The sequence below is a fragment of the Odontomachus brunneus genome, unplaced genomic scaffold (assembly GCF_010583005.1).
Source record: "Odontomachus brunneus isolate Ranch 3 - 2012 unplaced genomic scaffold, Obru_v1 Obru_scaffold_069, whole genome shotgun sequence".
NCBI lineage: Eukaryota > Metazoa > Arthropoda > Insecta > Hymenoptera > Formicidae > Odontomachus > Odontomachus brunneus.
In genome coordinates this window covers 732,482-744,775 of record NW_022639519.1, presented here as the reverse complement: position 1 = coordinate 744,775, position 12,294 = coordinate 732,482, and the positions used below count along the sequence as shown (strand labels likewise).

At 45.5% G+C, this 12,294-nt stretch overlaps 2 protein-coding genes across 2 annotated transcripts in view; one reads left to right on the top strand and one right to left on the bottom strand.

The window, feature by feature from the left end:
* LOC116846760 overlaps positions 1-12,294 on the bottom strand; it is a 205,733-nt gene that overhangs the window by 2,140 nt on the left and 191,299 nt on the right. The gene's annotated exons all lie outside the window — the stretch shown is intronic.
* LOC116846759 (5-hydroxytryptamine receptor 2A-like) overlaps positions 9,822-12,294 on the top strand; it is a 212,579-nt gene continuing 210,106 nt past the window's right edge. The window contains exon 1 of the mRNA XM_032821014.1: positions 9,822-10,646. The gene's annotated coding sequence lies outside the window, so the exon portion shown is untranslated. The remainder of the gene's footprint in view (positions 10,647-12,294) is intronic.

The following is a 12,294-nucleotide window of genomic DNA, read 5'->3' as shown; positions in this document are numbered from 1 at the left end:
GGTTTCCCCCCCCCCCCCTCCCCCCAGTGCCACTCAGTCAACGACCCGAGCGAGACGTTACGACGGTCGGTTTATCTAGCCTTTGTTGATCTTAGAGTTTTTGTTAGAGCCGTTACCCAGGTATTGTTATTATTCAATCATCATTATTTCTTTATTATCCACTCGCGAATATTATCACACGATTATCGAGCAGATATTATTATCACTACCATTTAATATTCAACTATTATTACTTCTTTATTCGGTAATTATTTAATTTATTCGATTATTATTTAATTATTGCTATTACGCATAGGAAAGCAACTATATAATAATAAATATTAATCTCGAATAATAAAAGTATGGTGCCATCTCCAAAAATATCCATGAACTAATTTTTCGCTCTACTTTATCATAGTTGTCGAAAAACATAACCGCATGTAATCATAAACTTTTCTGCAAACTTTTCGTATCTTTTTTGGCATCGAAACTAAATTCTGAAAATATAGTAATGAAATTTTCCTAATTAGAGTATCCACAGTTTCGGTATGTACAACCTGCAGAATGTTTGTATTAAACAAATATTGCACTAACTAATAGCTCAAAATTTAAATTTAAACATATTTTTTTCGTTTTCGTCACATATTAAGCAATACTCCAATTAATTTTTACATGCACTTTTGTTGTGTAAAAACGTTTGTAATTCTGTGCAACCAACAAGACGTAAACTTTGCAAAAAAAAGTCAATGTTATGTCGGTAAAGTTTTCATGTCCGGCATCCCGCGAGTGCATCCCCTTAAGCATAGCCGACTTTCTTCTCTTCGAGGATACTCATTGCTAAATTTAACGCTTAAAAATGGCCAAAAACTAGTAGGAAATAAAAACTATTTTTTAATTAATTTTAGGCAGTCATAAAACTTGCCCATAAATCTTTTTTTATATAGAAAGACTTATGGACTTATGGACAAAAGAACAAAAATTAAAAAATCATAATTTTGTAAATTGAAATCATTCTTATACAACTGTGACGAAGCGCTGCAACTTTATTGGAAAAAAATGCATGTAAACTGTTTTGCAACTGAGCTTGCGAAAAGAGTTATAAATGCCTGGCTATTCTCTAGATAGTGTACGACTTTCCACTTTGTGTGGTTATATGTGTTGGATTGAAAATTATATATATTTGGTATCACACTTGGCTATTATATAATTACAATTACTTGTACGACTGTCAATCTTACAATACATACAAGTATAAATTCAACGATTATCTACCTGCAATCTAAGAATCTAAAAATCCAGAGATGGCCGGACATTTACGATTCTTCGCAAGAAACGATTCTTCTTTCTGTACAACAGTACGACTTGCAAAGTTGAAACTCGGAATCATCGCATTTTGATTTGTTATACGCTATCTGTGACTGTCGCTTTCCTTCTGCTTAACCGCCGTTATTCCTTATTATCGTCGATTTTTCACCACGACGATCCTGCGCCTTTCTTGTTTTTCTTGCCGCGTGAAATTTCGCGCAAACACACGCTGTCCCTACGGGCGGAAGGGGATCGGTCGCGTCATTTTCGCAGACTTGTTCGTAAAATGATTTATAAAGCGTCGCGCACAAGAATTGAATGGCGCAATCCGATTTCTCCGGGTCTTACACGGCGCGGTCTTTGAAAGCTGGTATAAGGCAGAAGCGTGTTCGCACTTTTTCTAAGCTCCACTCAGTCCTCCACGAGAGGACCTGGCGTTCCGGCAACACGTGTCCTCACTTAAGGACTCTCGAAAACTTCCCTTACGGAACGAAGTCGCGCGTTCTATCGTTGGCTCTGTCAATCGCGCGCGCACATTACAAAAAGGGGATTTCGCGATTCCGTGATTATTCCTTGGAATAATAATACCTAAATCAAGTCGCTCGCATTGCCTGTGCCGAGAGGTGTATTTCTTGTCACGTTATTTCGCATTAATTTTTGTAATAACGATAATAATTAATTTTGATAATAATAAACTATTTCTGCTTACGTCATTTCAGTCAGTATCGTAGGCATTGATCGATGAAAATGTTAGTTGACTGAATAATCGGCGAATCAATGATCAAGTCACTACGAGTAACTTGATCAACTGATGAAATTAATTATTAATCAATAAGCCTCGACTTAATTGATCATACACTGATTAATAATTAATCTCATCAATCGATTACATTACTCGTGATGATGTATGACAATTTATTCTGATTGTTGATTTACTGATTACTTTAAGCGAAAAAAAGATTTTAATCGTTTGGAAATTTCGTTGACTAAAGTAATCGGATTTACAGATTATTCTAGTGAAAGAAATATACAACAACAACTTTCAGTCAATTAACTTGAAATTATATAAATTTCTCTCTGACCACATAGAATAGAGAGAGAGGGGAAAATAGCCAGTAGCCTTACTCGGATCTCTTTAAACATCAAGGTGTGCGGGAATTTATTAATTGATTGATTGATTTATTTATTTAATTGATTGATTGATTGATTGATTGATTGATTTATTTATTTACTGATTATCATTTATTATTTAGTCATGCGTTTTCTCTTAAAACGCCATGCACCTTGATACTGACACTTCGCGGGAGAGTGCAAAACAGTTAGAGTGCTGACTACTGAACATTTTCTCCTGTGTATGGGTGTATCAGATGTTTCGTTCGTGTAATAAATTGAATCGAAGTTTCATTAATAACTAATTTCATCAGTTTATTAAGTCATTCGTATATTATATGTATGACGACTAATTAATTAAATTTCAGTCACTCCCTTCGGATCATCCGACCGCGTTTGGCCGTAATCAAAACTCGAATGTATTCCGCTCGCAAATTATAAATGAGTCCGAAGTGAGTCTCGCGGAAGCTCATCGCTTAATCGCATTCTTTTACTTCGATGTCGGCCATCGTGCTTACGACGATGGCGGAGAACCGACATGGCGGAAGATCGAGCGCGATGCTAGCAGGCGCGAACAATGCTGGCTCGATTTATCTTCCGACGATGAACGAAACGTCGAGAGTCTTTGCAGCCACGAAGTATTTTTAGCACATTACCGGCGGGAGAGACGAGACGGGGCAGAGGGGGCTCGGAGGAGGGAAGGGAGGGAGCGAGAGCGCGATCAGATGCACCGTCTGTTGCATGCGAATGCGCTTCCTATACGTTGAATATTCATGCAACAATCCGTAATTTGTGCCGAGCCGAAGGTCCGCACATGCATTTGCAACGATCAACATAATTTTTCATCCGGCAATTCTCGAACGGAGCGATTTTTCCGAATCACGAAACTAATGAATTTTAATCGCGCGCGCGAATGTGCGAACGAGCGAGCGACTTTTGCGTTCGTGTTGTTGTTGCTGCTGCTGCTCTTGTTGTCGTCGTCTCTGCTGCTCGCACATCTGATTACGTTAGCAGCTCAGCTACGTAAGAGAGAAAAATGTCTCAGTGCGCGGACTATGTGCGATTGCGACGCGCTTTGCAGTTTTTGATCGCGCGGCCGTCAAGAGTTGAAGGATAACCGAAAGCGACTAGACGCGCGAAAAAATCGAATTTAATTCCATTTCGAGAATTTCAATATTTTATTGTAGCTGTATGGCGCTAAATCGTTTTGGCTCAAAACGAATTTCAAAATATTCGAGCAGGAGCAATATTCGGGCGTGTTCAAGCCGTCGCTCGCACTGCAACATAAATCTGCTCTGTGAAGTAATAGCACTATGTTACATATTTTCACCAATTTCTTGCATTTTTGTCATGAAGAGTCATTCTTTAGTAAGTCGGACGTGAGCCGCTGAAAAATTGGTTTATAAACTCATAAAAACGTCTCTCTGTCTATTTTTATAAATAATATGTAAACTCTCTAGATGTGCCGAGAAGAGAGAGGCCTGAAATTGAAGCATAAATCTTTATTTTAAAAAGTCGGAATGTGCAAACTCTAACCTGAGTTGCAAATTTGTGAAAATATGAAAACGCACTTTTTGGGGAGTTCGAACTCCTATTTTCTCGAAAATCTGACGTGATGGACCGTTTCGTCATATTCGTATTCAGCACATCTGATTTACTAAGGAACGATCTTTCATGGCAAAAGTGCAAAATCCTGTAACATAGTGTAATCATTACATGCGATAGACGCAGATGGATCGATTCGCTCGCCGGCGAAATTGTCAATAGCTTTCACGAGTGGATAACTAACTCTTAATCCCCGATTGATTCTGTATGGATGTCGCCTCGCCCCGATATCTATATACATTCGTAAGCCAGCTTTGAACGATTCGTCACTCGCGGCGGAATTCCAGCCGCGGTAATTTCGCCGCGGTAAAGATCCCGGAATTTGCATTTGCGGCCACGCGGCTCCGCGAGCGAAGAATGTGTGTTCTCGTCGCGAATAAAATTCTGCCTCCAAACTTGTCGCTTATTATCGATCGTCCTCTTCCTCCACTCCCTCCCTCCTTTCCTCTCTCCGCTCAGCCACCGCGCGCGGTCTTTAGACCAAGATTAATATCCGGGAACTCCGTTGATCACGTACGCGGGAATTTTCACGACGGAAAAATTGCGAGAGACGCGATCGCGATACGTCGCTGTAGCCCGATGTGAATCTCACGGAAAAAGAGCGTCCAACGGCGCGTCGCAAAACGGAAATTATCGGAGAGAGGGAGGGGAAAGCACACGTCGGATTGATAGAACACTTTTAATACCTAGGAGGGATGTCTGCGGTGATGCGCGACGACACGAAAAATCCTTCCTCGCTCTCTCTTTCTTCCTTCCTCTCTCTCTCTCTCTCTCTCTCTCTCTCTCTCTCTCTTTCTCTCTCTCAGAGGAACACCTGCACGTCGCTACAGCCGCGCGTTTCTTGCGGATCTTCGCGACGCGTCGCAAGTCCCGCCCCAGGAAATTAGCAGATTCGCCTCCCGCTGGTGTTGTTGAAGCGGGTTTTGCCAACGAAAAAGCGTCCGTCGTCGCTTCGCATCATTTTCTTCGTTGTCGTCGAGAAAACGACAATCGCGGACGAGAACGCGTAAAACGGCGATCGTAACGAGTCGGGACGTTAATTCTCTAAAAGCTCGCTCCACGAGATGTCGGCTCCGACGGGCGCGTTAGAAAAAGCAGCAGAGGAGACCACCGGGCTTTGTCGTTTACAGAGAAATTATGATATTCTACGTCTACATAGTAGACAACGCGAGCTGTAAGATATTGTCTGTGCGGACAATAAGCAATCTATGGATATGAAGAACGTGTAGCCTTTTAGAAACTAATTAAAAGAAGATTTCCATTTCATCTTTCGAATCCTGATGTAAACCTATGAACATTTCTAAACAAGAGTTAGATGCCACGAAATTCTTTGGCCACATTCTTACCTACAGAGCGAGTCAATCTGTCATACAATGAAATGAAAATTTCATGCGATTTCTGTGGAACCTTAAACATGGATAAATTTTACCCAGAGCATTTTCCATTTACTCATAACTCTCGGAAAAGTGATCGAAATTCAATCGTTTATTTTTTATCGCAGTGAAAAACATCGAGAAATATGAATCTATTAATGTTTTTGCGAGTCGCGATAAAGTTGAAAAAAAGTTGCAATAAAAAAAAAACGAACATGTTTTTAAAGGACGGTGTAACGTTTGAAAGATTGGTCTAGGCAAATGTTACCCAGTTTAGGATTCCATGTGGTTAAATATTAGATTTATAATTAATATCAAGAAGAGACAGGAGTAAAAGGTAGTAGTCGTTCGTTCGTTCCTTCGGTTGGTCGGTGGACGGACTGGCGAGCGAAGTGGTCGGTTCAACGGCGCGAAAAGAGGGGGTGCGAACGCTAAGAGCCAGGCAGCGGCGCGGGCTCGTTGAATTTCCTGCTCTTGCCACCCCTATGGGCTCTCCCTTAGGGCTCTATCGATACCCGGTCGACCGATCGCCCCTCGGCAGCGGCGCAGCCGACGAGGGCGTCCAAGGACTTCTCTGTATGCTACCAGACTACTAACTTCCCAAATTTCGCTTATACAAAAATGTTTTAATGCAAAATGTGCAAAAATTCACGAAATATGCCAAAGAACCCAATTCTGCGCATATCAACATGTCATATAGTCTAACTCATACACATCATGACAGTCGAGAGAAATATATTAAATCATATACAAATAAAAAAAAATATATATAATAATGCCAATAAATTGTACTACATTTATGTGCAACAGCGCTATGAAGAGAGAGATGAAAACCTAACTTCATTTCAGACACGTGCACAGTGAAAAGGGTTTCTTCGAATTCAGAGTTCCTATTTGTACTTGTCTCAAATAACATAATATCACATCAAGCAACACAATTTCCTAACAAATATTATTTTCTTTCATTAGACTACTATGCAGTTCAAAGGAAAAAACGCTATTATTAAAGAAAAACTTTCAATCGAATGATATATTATTTGGTTGTGATTTCAGTTTTGTCCTCCGTCCGACTAAATCGTGTTATCTGCACACAAGAATTGAACCACCTTATACATAAGGAGTTGGCAGTCTAGTGATACACAGAAATCTGTGCGCGCGCCTCGACGAGCGGACCGCCATAGACCAATGCTCGGTTGTGCTTTAAACAAGGGAGAATTTCGAGCTCGCTAGGGTGGTATATACCGATAATACGTCGCGGCTCGGCGCTAGTATCGGCGTATCGAATCGGCTGCCGAATTCAATGAAATTACTCTCTGTCCCTCTCTCCCTCTACCACTGCCTGCCCCTCTCTTTCTCTCGAAGCTTGCCACAGCCGAGAAGCGGACTGGAGCGCACTCGAAAATACGCCGTTTGCGCCCGCAACCGACGTGCCGCCCCGATAAAAGCCTTCTACTCTGCACGTCGAGATTGCGACTTTGTTCCCTAGTTGCTTCCATCCGACTCCCCCCTGTTCATTCTGCCCTCCCTCCTCTCTCCCCCTTCTCTCTCTTTCTTTCCTCCTTCCTAGGAGGAAGAGAAGGAGAAGGATTTTTAATCCCGTCGTTATTCCACGAAGCCGAGGAAAACGATTCGCGGTGTAGGAGCAACGGCGAATCGAAATGCGCGCGGACGTCGGGTAGAACGCGATGATCCTTGAAATGTCGAAGGAAAATTGCGGGGCCCTGCACGCGTGACTACACCGCCAACCACGCTCGCCATCCTCTCCTCTCCTCTGCCCCGGTCACTTTATGCGCTTGAAAGCAAAGGAATCAGCCGCGAGGCCTCTCCGTGAGGATGAAATACCGGCGAAAAAGGTGATGAAACGCGCGGGATTCTAAGAAGCCGTAGCTTCAAAGCGGCCTTTTGGCCGGAAGAGAAAGCAAAATAGCCTCTGTTGGTTTTCGGGACAGTGAATACGGCAAAAGGCGTTTTTGAGAAGGGAGACGCGGCTCTACATACGTCCAGCAGGCGTGTGCGATTCCATGAGAGCGAGCGAGGAAGCGGGATACACGTACGCGCTCCATGACTTTCGGGATATATTTTTTATCCGAATTCGCTTATTCACCGCCGTGTATCTAAAAAAGCGCTTTCGGTGCTGTAACGTTAATGATTTTAACGCGAAATTTTCGCAACTGAAAAATCTACATACGTCATGCATACATACGTATGTATGCGTGTGAGTATGCGTTAGCGCGCTTTCAGCGCGCAAATTAATTCTGCATAAATCCCTGATTGCTCGATACCGTATATTTCGGCTCCTCGCTGTGCAAGTCGCTTGTTATCGCGACGCTGATAGGCGTCGGCGGAAACGCTTTTTCCCGTTAAAGAGAGTGAGAGGGGAAGAGGGAGAGAGAGAGAGAGGACAGGCGTGAGAAGTTGCGAGGAAAGTTAACGTCGTAGCTTCGTTATATACTTTACCCGGTTATTGTCTCTCCGCCTGAAAAAACCTGCACGACCGTGAGCGCAAAATCTCCGTCCTAACGTGCGTTAAGGGAATCTTTTAGCATCGGTCAGGAGCAGATAAGAACGTTGTAATTTACGGCGAGCCAGCGATATTACGAGAGAGCGCGCGACGCTCATCAACTGGATATATGTTATATCGTAATAGCGTTCGCAGCATTGCAGTCCGAATCAACATAAAAGCAATATTAGGTCGAAATGTACGACTGACAAGTGAAAGAGAAAGGGAGGGAGAGAGAAAAAGAAAGCACGGTGTTATTGCGTTTTTGCGAGCTAGACGTTCTTAATTTTCGAGGCGAGACTAAATTTGCAAAGAATTCACGAAAATAACAGGAAACATCAAATTGTTTCCATTTCACTCGGTCAATGCAATCCAAATACATATCTAACGATTATTTTATCAATTTAACGGTAATGACTATGCCATGAATATCAAATTTAAGGTAGTTGTATCATAAAATACCGTATTTCCAGTGGCGCATAAAAGAAACTACTCATAAATTTATTATTTTTATCGCACACAAATAGAATTACGTTTCTATACATTTATTTCAATATCTATCAATGTTAACTTGAAACGAAATTGAGATATATATACACAAAATTACAGGTATGGAAAAAATTATTATTTCTTACTTTTGTAATGAGTAATTAATGTATAGTTTATCTAATAGAAATGTATATACAGACAATAAAAGGAAAAATATAAATATTTCAATATATGTATATATGCACTAAGAATATTACCATCAATTATGAACTTTCCACCGTTGTGTACTTTGGAAACAAAAAGCTCAATAACTCTGAAATTTTCGAATAATGCTTGTGTATTAACTTCCAATATCAGTAGTTTCTCATCAAAATTTCACAGTTTGGACGATATCAAAAACAGAATAAGCACGCTGGCTTCAAGGAATAGGTATAAAAAGGGCTAACTTTAGTTACAGATACTTCAGTTGTAGAGTAGTAGATCTTATTACGCAAGAGCCGTTAGATAATATTTCGCTACAGTGCAAGTTTCATGAAATTTTCACGAAACTCCTCTCATGATACAACTACCTTAATTACTGAATTTCACTCCCATCATACAAGTCCCTCTTTGCACATAGCCTGCAAGTAGTTTTCCTCACGCCTAAAAAAAAAGAAGAATGTCGCACACGAATCTTCCTTCGACGTTCGATAAAGCCGAGGAAAGGATAGAGTGACGTCGAAGCAACAAAATCGCGTCAGAGGTTAATCGCGTGCGCTCACGATTGCTCTCGTAAGCTGCTTTCGGTACGAAGCGCGCCCCGCTCTCCTTTCTCAAGAGAAAGAGAGAGAGAGAGAAAGAAAGAAAGAAAGCGCGATCATTATTTAAAGCGCGACGATGCACTACGTAACGTCATCAGAAAGAAACAGTTCGCAAATCGAGTCGCATAGTCGTCTCCGCCGTTGCCGCCGTCGCTGTCGCTGTCGTCGTCGTCGTTGGAGATCAGTGATTTCTCGTGCGCGCGAGAGGGTGGCAAATCGAATCTCCGAGGACGCTCGCGCGATCAGAAGAAGATGGAAAAGCGAGGAAAAGTCGAAGGGCCGCGCTCGCCGGAGGGTATCGAGAGGCGAGGAGATGCAGGGAAAACCAGCCGCAGGGGGTGTGAGGGTCGGGGACCGGGGGTAGAGGGTTCGCGAGCGACGTGTGAGAGCGTGCGGGAGGGAGGGCGAGAGGGAGGCCCACGGGGGTAGGAGGGCAAGCAGGATCGGCGGAAGAGGGATGAACGAGCGGGGTGGCCGTGGCGGGGAGGAGGAGAATCGGCGCCTGCGTGATACGGTACCTATCTACTTGTCAGCCAAGCAGAGCTGCCACCACCCCGAGACTCTCGCTCTCGCTCTCTCTCTCTCCCTCTCGCTCTCTTTCTGGCGGTGTCGCTACTCGATAACAAACTCTACAGTACCAGTACTGGCACGGTACTCCGGACCACCGGATCGCCCTCTCTCCGCCGCACCGGTGGTACATCGGCGGTAACGCGTACGAGAGGCGAGAGCCGCGGAGGTGTCGGCGCGAGCCACGTTCGCGACGACGGTCTGCGCGCGCGATCTCGATCTCGATCTTGATCGCGTCAACTTCCTCGCGCGCCTCGCGGAGAGAGACTGAGTGTGCGCCACATCTCGACAGATCCCGCGGCTGCCCTTCCCGCTCAGGATCCGCCGAAATCCTCGTGGATCTTCGTCTCAAGGGACGCACTCGTGCCGCTCTTCGATCGACATCGTCGTGCGTGGATGCGTGCGCGTACGCGGCAGGACGCGCGTCATTGATCGCGATCGAGGCGACCAACTTCTTCGCGGGCCGGCCGCTTCTTCCATCCCTTCGCCGTGCGCGATCTGCTCTCCATCGCCGAATGCGCGCCTCCGCGAACAATCGGAAAAGAGAGCGCAAAGAGACAGGTTATCGCGAATCCACGACGTCTCGTCGGACAGTTCGCTGCGACAGTTCACCAAGTATCGCGGTGTTTCGCCTCGCTACGTTACGTCGAGTGGATGACACGCGCGGAGCGTAGGTGCGGGCTCAGTGGATACGGACGGTGCAGGACGGACAGACACCCGCGGCGAAATCTGCTACGGGCTGCCTCCGCCGATGTCGATTAACGCAAACTGTGATTGACCGAGAAGGGTCGGTGGCACCGGCGTCGTCGCTCAGGCCCGACGACGGTTAAGTCAATTCTCTCCTCGTGCTGTCCATATACCGTAGATTGAACTGTAATCTACAGAGGGGGATCGAGAGGCGTTCGTCGGCCGAGCCAGGTTTGCTTGATCTACCTACTTACCTATCTGTCTATCTAACAAATCTACTTATCTATATCTATCTATCTATCCATCTGTCTACCTGCCGAGTAACCTGCGCTACATCTAAACGCGCCTGGACGCGTGAATTCGCGCACGCTGCAAATTGGAAGGATGGGTGCGGGGTGGATTAACGCGCGGGGACGAAGGATATCGCAATTTCCGTCCGCAGTTTCCTCGAAATTACTACTCTCGCGCGTAGCCGCCGGAAAGCGGCCGCGATCCACAGGCGGACGACGGAAGGAGGATCGATTAAACTGCGCTCGGCGTTAACCGACCAGCCAACGAAACCCGGGCCTTTGTACGCGGGCGAAAAAGACGATCCATCGGCCCGGGTGTATCGTCCACCGTTCGTTGCCGTTCTCTTTGTACGCCTGGTTATGGTGTATAACTTGTTGCTCGCGGGCAAACGAACGTGTGCAGTGGCCGCGGATTGCAATTTCGTATCTTCGGCTCGGCCGCCGATGGCGGATTGCCATGCTAGTTTGGATATCCGTGCTCTCTCTGTTTCTCTCTCTCTCTTCCCCTTTTTCTCTCCCTCTTTTTTCTGCCTCGTCGAACGCATCCAGGCCGTTCTTGCGGCGATAAAAGCGAATGTATGCCGATACGGTTTGTATCGCGAAATAGTATAAAAGGAGAAGAGGAGGAACAGAACGAGGGACAGAAAGAAAAAGACACGGTGGAAATGGAGAGAGGAAAAAGGAGAAATGAAAAGAAGAAAAGAGAGAGAGAGAGAGAGAGAGCGCGCGAGAGAGTAGCGGAAAGAGCGATATCGCAAAAGGATATAACGGAATCCCCGTCGTCCTTACTCTGGGCCGATCTTTCTCGTTATTTGCGGCTTAGGACGGCTGGCTGCAGAACAAACACGCTCGCGAACGTCCCTCCAGCTTGGTATTTGCCGCCGCGATTATCCTGCTTTCTCCGCTGGCGTATCGCCACCCCCTGGAGACGGGGCCACCCCTGACGTGTCCGAGAAAGGATCGAGTCGCGGACGAGTGAACGCGAGAGAGCCGGGAGATTCGATCGCGCCGATTAATCGGCGGCACACGGATATCGGACAAATTGAAAAGTTCCCAGGGCACGTCCCCTCGCGTCTCGAAATCTGGATCCCCTCTCGCTGGTGGGCCGCGGTGCAGATCGAATCGACGCGGGATATCATCCGCGGCTCGAGATTACACCGCGGAAATGAAGTTCCCACTCGGCCTCTGATCATTTTCCACCCTCGGGCCGGGCCCGACGATCGCCGCCAATCACACGTCGAAACCCACCCAGCCGGATTGCTCTCTCGAGCCGGAAGCGCAGGAGAGAAAGTGCGGAAACGAAAACAGAATCGTAACCGTAAATATCAGTTATAGTGAGTCCGAGTGCAGCCCAGCTGCTCTCCCTGGTGTCTTCTGAGTCGTAAGCGGGACGGGAGACTTGCTCGAAGTTTCATTAAGCTTAACTAATGTTTATGAACGTTGGCTGTGGAGACAAACAGAAGAAGGAGAGGAACGTGCATGCCAGTCCTCTCGATGGCAATCGTCATCGAGACGGACATTCCGATCCTGCTCGCGTCTCGCCTTGAGCTCTCTCTCTCTCTCTCTCTCTCTCTCTCTCTCTCTCTCTC